General features: G+C 44.7%; 1 long non-coding RNA gene across 1 annotated transcript; it reads right to left on the reverse strand.

The window, feature by feature from the left end:
* Window positions 1–6,292: 6,292 nt before the first annotated feature.
* LOC147114581 (uncharacterized) lies at window positions 6,293–9,477 on the reverse strand. Its single transcript, XR_015078958.1, has 2 exons — window positions 6,798–9,477; window positions 6,293–6,607 (listed from the first exon to the last, which is right to left on the reverse strand). It is a non-coding gene; the product is annotated as an uncharacterized LOC147114581 (long non-coding RNA).
* Window positions 9,478–9,876: the final 399 nt, after the last annotated feature.

The following is a 9,876-nucleotide window of genomic DNA, read 5'->3' on the forward strand; positions in this document are numbered from 1 at the left end:
CGATTCGGCTTGAAGGAACCAGGCGGTGGCCAGGTTCTCCCAGAACTCCGGCAGCTTCACAGAAACTGCATTTGTGTCAGCCATGGTTATGCTTAGGAGTCATCCTGAGCATCGGGGTCACCAATGTAGGAGTCTGCATACTCCTAGCAAAAAATACTGAACTTGGAGAGGTTCAACAGAAAAGGTTTAATTGTTGAGGCTGCATGCTGAACACAAAATGGAGTCAGAGACTACACAAAGTAGGACTGCCTTTCATCAGTGCACAGCTTCGACTGCTCCTCCCCCGCTATGTTGCAGATCCAATTTCTTAAAGGTGTGATCCTTCTTAAAGGCATGACGCCTGATTTATAGTCTACGGACCGGAAAGCGGATTGTGTCCATTCTGTGATCGGTACGCCACAATGCTGTACTATTCTATAATTCTACCTGGCCTCTGCACTGAGTATTTAGACGATACCACAGCCAAGATCAAGGCTTCTCCTGTGGGGAAATGCAACCTCATCCAACTCAGATTGACTGACTCATTGACATTACTATTTTAAAAATAGTACATTTTAGAGAACCAACCACTGTACTAAGTATCTGAGGCCAGTTCAGAAAGAGGTAAGGACCTCTGCAGCACTATTTCAAAATCACACATTTAAAAAGTATTATCAATCAGATAGTCAGATGCATGTAAATAATAAATTATCTTCAGCGTTGGATGGCAGTGCTGAGTTGCCATGGAAACAAAGCTGTCTGGTTGATAGGGAACATTGCGGGCAAATGCTTGGTGGTCCATCTGACTGGTAGAAAATCATTATCATCATGGTGTTTGCTGAGAACAATGAGAATGCAGATTGCGCAGCGTATTTATGATGTGGAGAGTCAGTTGGCGCTTAAGATCATTCCAGAGCAGAGAATTGCTGTATGTGTTACCGGTGAAAATTAGCACATTCTGGGCCTCTGAAAACACCAGCTGTCTTCGACGTGCCGCCCATTTTTCCTTCCCATGTACAACACGTTACACCAGTTCGCATTAAATTTCATCTGACATTTTTTCAGCTCACGTGCTTAATTTTTCCAACTCATTTGGTCATTTTTAAGCCATTTCCTCAGATCCCACTGCCTCTCCTACTTTGGTATTATATGCAAATTTGACTCATTTGCATTGAGCTTCTTAATCCAAGTCATTGAAACATAGAGATAGGAGCAGGAGTAGGCCATTCAGCCCCTTGAGCCCGCTCCGCCATTTAGTACCCTGTTCCTGCTTTCTCCCCATATCCCTTGATCCCTTTAGCTTTAAGAAATATATCCAACTCCTTCTTGAATATATTTAATGAATTGGACTCCACTGCCTTCTGTGGTAGAGAATTCCACAGGTTCACCACTCTCTGGGTGAAGAAATTCCTCCTCATCTCAGTCCTAAATGGCTTACCCCTTATCCTTAGACTGTGACCCCTGGTTCTGGACTCCCCGACCATTGGGAACATCCTTCCTGCATCTAGTCTGTCTAGTCCTGTTAGAATTTTATAAGTTTCAATGAGATCCCCTCTCATTCTTCTGAACTCCAGCAAATATAAGCCCAATCGACCCAATCTTTCCTCATACATCATTCCTGCCATCCCAGTTATCAGTCTGGTGAATCTTCGCTGCACTCCCTCCATGGCAAGAACATCCTTCCTCAGATAAGGCGACCAAAACTGCACACAATTTTTAAAAAAAAGTGGTGTCCTAGGGGAACCCCACTCAGTACTCCCTCCCCCCCACCCCACCCAACCCAACCCAAGCCCTCTAACCAGGGGCTATTGTTGTAGACACTTCATTCGATTTCCCATCCATTCCCAAGATTTACCCTGACTCACTACTGCTTTGAATTGAACCATGAGCCTTTTGCGGGCAACTTATCAATTGACTTTTGGAAATCTTGCACAGCATGTTGTAGGGTTTTCTACTGTCCACTTTGCTTGTCGTCACAACTTAAAGGAGGTTGTTCAGGTAAGGTCTCACTCCTTCTAAATCCATATTCAATGCTCTTTACTAGATTATTGTTGTATAGAATAAAAACAGAAAATACTGGAGATACTCAGCGGGTCAGGCAGCATCTGTGAAGAGTTCTGATGAAAGGTCATCGACCTGAAACGTTAACTCCGTTTCTCTCTTCACAGATGCTGCCTGACCTGCTGAGTATCTCCAGCATTTTCTGTTTTTATTTCAGATTTCCAGCATCTGCAGTATTTTCTTTTTGTATTGTTGTATAGATATCCTCAATTTATTATTTTACACAGAATTGAAGACTACCAAGTCTGTAGTTACCTGCGTTTATTTTGTCACTCTTTTTGAACATGGACCCCACATTGGCCTGTTTTTTAACCTACTGGTACTTTCCCAGTATCCATTTTAAAAAACGAATTCTCAGGGTGTGGGTGTCACTGGCAAAGCCAGATTTGGACAGCATGTTTCCTTCCCTAAAGGGCATGAGTGGACTAGTTGTGTTTTTATGACAATCCAACAGCTTCATGGTCACTTTTACTTTTAGGATTTTTTTTGTTGCAAAAACTGGATTCAAATTTTCAAACTGCCATGTTAGGATTAGTCCAGGCCTCTGGATTACTAGCCCAGTAACCTACCATACGATAGCAAAATACTGCGGGTGTTGGAAATCTGAAATAACAACAGAAAACGCTGGAAAAACTCAGCAGGCCAGGGCAGCATCGGTGGAGAGAGAAACAGAGTTAACGTTTCAGGTCGAAGACCCTTCGTCAGAACTGGAAACAAGCAGGAAATGGAATAGATTTTAAAGCAAGTTTAGGGGCTGGGAAATGGGGGAGGGGATGAAAGAACAAAAGGGAAGGTCTGTGATAGGATGGAAGGCAGGAGAGGTTAAGAGACATTAAGAGACATTAAGAGATATTCAAGGCAAGAGGAGATGGTAATGGGACAGGTTAAGGAATAAAGGATGGCTCTAGATGAAGTGTGAATTGCGCTGGCAGAATGGCATGCCGTGCACGTGCAGATGGTATAATGAATACTAGAGGGCCCCCTGATGAATGTAAGCACACTACAGCAATTACACTACAGGGTCACCTCTTATATTTTTTGTTATATCCAGAGAAAATGTCGCAGAGACTGAAATAAAAGCAGCCATTACATTACCCCACCAACTTGAGTGTCCATTCAGACATAACACCATTGGCTCTCTTGTGTACAGCATCTTTAATGTAGAAAAACATCCCAAGGCACCTCACAGAGCCAAAAATGCATGCCGAGGCAAGGGAGGAGATATTAGCACGTGTGACCAAAGCTTGGCCGAAGATGTGGGTTTTATGAAGGGTCAAAAAGGAGAAGAGGGAGGTGGAGGGATTAGGAAGGGAATTCTAGAGTGTGAGGTCTAAACACATGAAGGCACAGCTGCCACTGCTGGGGCAAAGACAGGCGTGATGCACAAGAAGCCAGTGTTGGAGGAATTGAGCATTCTGGAGGGGGTTACAGAGATAAGGAGGGTCGAACCATGAAACAATTTAAATGATGAGGTGTGGGACTGAGTGCCAATGTAGGTCAGCAAGGACAGGAAGTGATGGGTGAGCGGGACTTGGTTACAGGCAGCAGAGCTTTGGATGAGCTGAAGTTTAGGGGGAGCGGCATGGCTGGCCAGGAGAGCGTTGGAATAGTCGACTCTGGAGTGACAGAAGCATGGATGTGCGTTTCAGCAGCAAAGGGGTGGAGGCGGGCGATATTACAGAGGTGGAAGTAGGCGATGGAGAGGATATGGAGTTGGAAGCTCAGCTCAAGGTTGAATAGGCACCAAGACTGCTAACAGTCCAGTTCAACCCGTGACAGTAGCTGGAGAGGGGAATGGAATCAGTGGCAAAAGTACAGAGTTCGAGACGGGGGCCAAAGACGATGGCTTTGGTCTTCCCAATGTTTAACAATTGTCCTCATAATGGGTGGCAATGCCTCACAAATAGTCTCTGGGATAAATTCCATCTATCCCTGGACATTTATTTGTTTTGAGTTCTTTTACAGAGGATATATACAGCACAGAAACAGGCCATTCGGCCCAACCAGTCCTTGCTCAATCATGGCTTTCAAGAAGGAATTGGATAAGAAGGAAAAAAAATTGCAGGGCTACGGGGAAAGGGCGGGGGAATGGGACTAGCTGAAGTGCTCTTGCAGAGAGCCGGCACGGGCTCAACGGGCCGAATGGCCTCCTGTGCTGTAACCATTCTATTCTATGCCGCCATTTCTGCTCCACTCGAGCCTCCTCCCGCCTTTCCTCAATATCAGCATAACCCTCTATTCCCTTCTCCCTTATATACTTATCCAGCCTCCCCTTAAATGCATCGATACTATTCGCTTCAACCACTCCCTGTGGCAGCGAGTTCCACATTCTCACCACTCTCTGTCTAAAGAAGTTTCTTCTGAATTCCCTATTGGGTTTCTTGGTGACTATCTTATATTGATGGCCTCTAGTTTTGCTCTTCCCCACAAGTGGAAACACTCTGTGTATACTCGATCAAAATCTTCCATAATTTTAAAGACCTCTATTAAGTCACCCCTCAGCCTTCTCTTTTCAAAAGAGAGACCCGGTTTGTCTATGACGTTCATTATTACATTTGTATTGAAGTAGTTAATTTTGCTTTGGTTATCTCTGATTTGGGAGGTTGGCATGTTGCTCATATCTTCCCTAGTGAAGTGTGTTCCACCATCTCCTAATAAAAAGGAGGCAGAGTTCTGCTAAACTCATCTTCCTATCGCAAGTCCAATGGCCTTGTCCCTCTCCAGTTTTGGATTTGGCAAAAGGTGACAACCCTTCTACAACACAGGGGTGAGTGAGTTAAGCTGAAGCCAGGATGTCCATACAACCCTTCTACAACACAGCTGCTCATTGTGACTTGTCCTTAGTTGTATAATGAAGGGTTTCCTGAGTGTATCCACTGTTTATTTTTTGGAAGCTAAGGTCCTGCCTATGAAAGTACAGGGTGTCAAATCATATGAAGGTCAAGGTCATACAGGCAACCACTTTCCACAGATAATTGTAAGGCGCTGTAGTAGTTGCAATATTGAAGTGAGTTTTATACTATATTACATAAGAAATAGGAGCAGGGGTAGGCCATTCGGCCCTTCGAGCCTGCTCTGCCATTCAATGAGATCATGTCTGATCTTCTGCCTCAACTCCATTCATCGGCCCTGTCGCCATATCCCTTGATGCCTTTACTAGTCAGAAATCTATCGACTTCTGTTTTGAATATACCCAATGACTGAGTCTCCACAGCCCTCTGGGGTAGAGAATTCCAAAGATTCATCACCCTCTGTGTGAAGAAATTTCTTCTCATCTCAGTCCTGAATGGCCTACCCTTTATCCTGAGGCTGTGGCCCCTGGTTCTAGACTCCCCAGCCAAGGGAAACATTCTCCCAGCATCCACCCTATCAAGCCCTGTAATAATTATGTATGCTTCAATGAGATCCCCTCTCATTCTTCTAAATTCAAGAGAATACAGGCCTAGTTTACTCAATCTCTTGTATTATCCGATTCATTGTGAGATCAAAGCCTCGAAATTACTGTGGTCAACATTAATGGACTAATGCTAAACATGTTCATATGACATTCCTTTCTCCAATATTATAATGGTTTGTATTAACCTATTTAAAATAGTTTCTTTTATTTGTTCTCAGCATATGGGAAACATTGGCATGGTGGCATTTAATGTCCATCTTAGTTGCCCAGAGAGGGTGGGGAAACAACACTTTAATTTGATTTGTTAAGGTTCCTTTTAATTTTGTTTTAAGTTACAGTCTTTATTGTTTGTGCCCCTTTAAAAAGGGGGGCACATGGTTGACTTTTAATAGGTAATTGCCTGTGATAAAGAAAGAGTGAGAAGGCGGTAGGTAGGGGGACATGAGCAGCCAACCGCGAAAGGGAACTGCAATGAAATGGTCAGTTTCACTTCCCCCAAGATATTGGTGAATCATTTGGGGTTTTACAACTACCCAGCAGCTGTTCATAGTCATTTTCTGGTGTCAGCCAACACCTTACCAGACTGAGTTGAAATTTTCACAATTTGCCATGATGGGATTTTGAATTAATAACTTCTGGGGGGGGGGGGGGGGGGTACTAGTCCAGGACCATAATCATAACTCAGCATTACATCAGAAAGGAGTGTCACACTAATATGGCCAAAAGCAATTTCCAGGCCGAGTAACAGGACTGTGGTACAGCAAGAAACAAGAAGGCAAGGAAGAAGTGAATTATTTTGTTAATAATAGATTACCCAGTACCAGTTTGCCCACAACAAGACATGATTCACCCCACTGCAGTTTCCAGTCCAGTTTAGTGGGATATATGTTCTCAGATGAAGTAATATACAGATCAGAAAATACTTAGCACACATATAAAAAAGTCTACAACAAAATGCTGCGAAATACACCGAATAAAGAATGTTATTTTTTTTCTGGAGGGGGCGGGCATGCCTCCAGACCCCTCCCCCAGGGGAAATTTTAAAAAAACACCGACTTTTAAGATAGCCACTACATCACTGCTGTGCCTGTCCGTTCTTAGCGTGGCTTTGTACCACTTCACTCCGCATTAATCACACCAGCAGCATGCACGGTTGACGGCGCCAGTTTTCTGGGGAGTGCAGAGTGAACAGTTAACCACTGCAGAATTTTTAGGATCAACATTTTAACAGGAGTGAACTAGAAAGCATTGCTTAAGGAACTATTCAAAATACGACATAAAAAAAGCTCACCGACACTTCGCACACAGCACTGTGTTAGTCATCGTAATTAAAACAATTTGCATTCGTGTCTCCATTCACCTTTCAATATATTGCATTTTTCTCTTCCATCTAAATTAAATCAAATGCTTCCAGAATCAAAGCCAACTCACGCAGCAATCCATTTACCGGCAACAATTCTGGATAATCGTGATAGGCTGAGATTGGAAAAAAACATGACCGAGGTTTTCAGTGGGAACCGCTGTACACTTTATAAAGATATACTGTTCCCCTGTACAGTTATTTCTAGCTTGGGGGGTCTGTAATTGTTCGTGGATTTCTCAATACCCACGTTACACAATTCACCAGTTGACTTGATAGCAGCCCCTGGCGATCTCCATCTCTGTTGGATGTTGTCGGTTTGTCTGTCATTCGGAGTCTTAAATCCCAAGAATTTTTCTCCCAAGTCTGAATCCTGCCCTTGTTTTTTGAGTTTTTTTTAAAGCAATATTCCTATTACTTAAGAAAATATATTTACTATCAGACCCAAGAACGAATGAAAACGTAATTGTTTTGCTCGTTCTGTGTAGGAAGTTCTATTTAACTGTAGAACTTAATCTGCTCACAGCAGATTCCACATACCCTGAATTTACAATCACAACTCATAACATTTAAACCCTTCAGTCAGAGGGAGATATCCTTACTAATACATTCAGAATGTTGTGATATTCTGACCAGATTGTAACCCATTTGAAGAGAAAGAGGCATTTATATAATAAAAATGACAATCTTATAATTGAAAGAGGTAGACAAACATTAGATTCAGGCCCTAGCATTCCAAAGGAAGATCACAGCAACCTTTAACAGCCAAGACTAAAATGGTTTCCATGTTCTTGCAGCAATAAACGTCAACTAATCATTCACAGGGACATATTGGCACTTTGGCCATCCCATGTAGTGTTTGGATTCAGGACATGGTGGGACTACTGGTGGCTGCATCTTCTACAGTAGGCCAGAATACGGGAAGGAGATTTGGGAAAGGGAGAAGTGGTGGCAATGAGCTTGGTGGGTAGCGGGGTCATTGGGGAGCCAGGCAGTGGGAATGAGAAATCCGACTGGACCCTAGAAGGTGGCCGTGCCCGTATAAGTAGTTTAGAGATGCTCACATCAAAATAAATCTCTCAAAAGGCCGCGGTACACTTTGTAGATGCCAATTACGGTAAGGAGTCATGTTCAGCTTCTGGTAATTCACCAGTGCATGGTGAGCATACTCTTTCAAGACATGAAACTCTGTACGGCACCGGGTGTTCCAACATAGCCGATGCCTTGAAGAGCCTTCCATGGAGGGTTTCCGTCAACAGAGAAGTCTATGTCTGTGACAGCCAGAAGGTGGTTGCATTCACGACCAATCTCAATCGGCGAAGAACAAGTATGGCATCTGCTGTCGCTCACCCATCGGTGAAACCCCATTACTCAGGGCTCCTTATGAGTGGCTGAAGCCTGAACAAATGAAAGGACTTTTCCAGGAACAGAGTCTGTAACCGCAACACTCGGTGCGTGGACCACTTCCTTTATAGAGCAAAAAAAAAGATAATGATCCCTTCCTTCCACTCCACTGGTACCTTCCCAGAACTTCAACCCTGAACAAAGACTTGATGCAGCTCTGAGCTACAAGGCATCGCAATCCCTGACGTCAATTCAAGATCGACACACTCGTGTCGATTAGACAAGTAAATTCTGAACAATATCCTCCATTCACTCCTACTTCCCTGAACAAAAACCCCTCAGCATTGCCCTTTCATAGCGCAAGAAACCGTCACCTCGACATTCCACATCAAGCCAGCCAAGCTTTGAAAGTCTTCTTTTGCGGCGCAGAGGTAAACCATGCCAAAAAAACCCTCCAATTTAGGAGTCATGTTTGATCACACCCTGTCCTATAGACAGAATCTTGGGAAGAAGCTAAAGAGCAGGGTCAATCTGATCCAGAAACTGGCCGGATCCACATGGGGAGCAGGCGCTCAAGCCCTCCGTACGGCAGCACTCGCCCTGGTGTACTCGACAGCGGAGTACTGCTCTCCGGCATGGCGATCATGGCAGCACTCGCCCTGGTGTACTCGACAGCGGAGTACTGCTCTCCGGCATGGCGATCATGGCAGCACTCGCCCTGGTGTACTCTACAGCGGAGTACTGCTCTCCGGCATGGCGATCATGGCAGCACTCGCCCTGGTGTACTCTACAGCGGAGTACTGCTCTCCGGCATGGCGATCATGGCAGCACTCGCCCTGGTGTACTCTACAGCGGAGTACTGCTCTCCGGCATGGCTATCACGTCGCATGTCAAATCTGTTGATGTCCAGCTGAATTCTACTATGAAAATTATACACCTTGGCTGCCCGTGCTTGCAAACATCGCACCACCACACCCACGCCATGAATATGCAGTCTCCAGAGAATACAATCGTTACACCAGCAAAGACACGCCGATCCAGGCCGACTTGAACAACCTATCACCAACACGTCTCAAATCTAGGCGGCCATTTTGGACCTCTCCTCAGTCTTGATGACTGATGGTGAAATGCCTGGAAGAACTGCGACACACGGAATGGATTCCTTATGGAGGACCCCCCAGTACAACCTGAAGGATCAAACCTTCCTCACAAACAGTGAACAACCATCAACCGCCTCAGAACTGGTCATGGTAGATGCTGCCGCCTTCTCCATAGATGGAAGATTAAAGCACCCCATCATGCGACTGTGGAGCTCCTAATCAGACCCTGGAACACATCATTGAGCACTGCCCTCAGAGGAAATTCGCAGGCAGTCTACAAGATATCCACACTGTTACATAAGAACATAAGAAGTAGGAGCAGGAGCAGGCCATACGGCCCCTCGGGCCTGCTCCGCCATTCAATAGGATCATGGCTGATCCGAACCCAGACTCACGTCCACTTCCCTGCCCGCTCCCCGTAACCCCTAATTCCCTTATCAGCTAGGAAACTGTCTATCTCCGTTTTAAATTTATTTAATGTCGCAGCTTCCACAGCTCTCTGAGGTAGCAAATTCCATAGATTTACTACCCTCTGAGTGAAGAAGTTTCTCCTCATCTCAGTTTTGAAAGGGCAGCCCCTTATTCTAAGATTATGCCCCCTAGTTCTAGTCTCACCCATCAGTGGAAACATCCTC

This window comes from Somniosus microcephalus, chromosome 7 (assembly GCF_052327205.1).
Source record: "Somniosus microcephalus isolate GS21.2 chromosome 7, FLI_Smic_1.0, whole genome shotgun sequence".
In the NCBI taxonomy this organism is placed as follows: domain Eukaryota; kingdom Metazoa; phylum Chordata; class Chondrichthyes; order Squaliformes; family Somniosidae; genus Somniosus; species Somniosus microcephalus.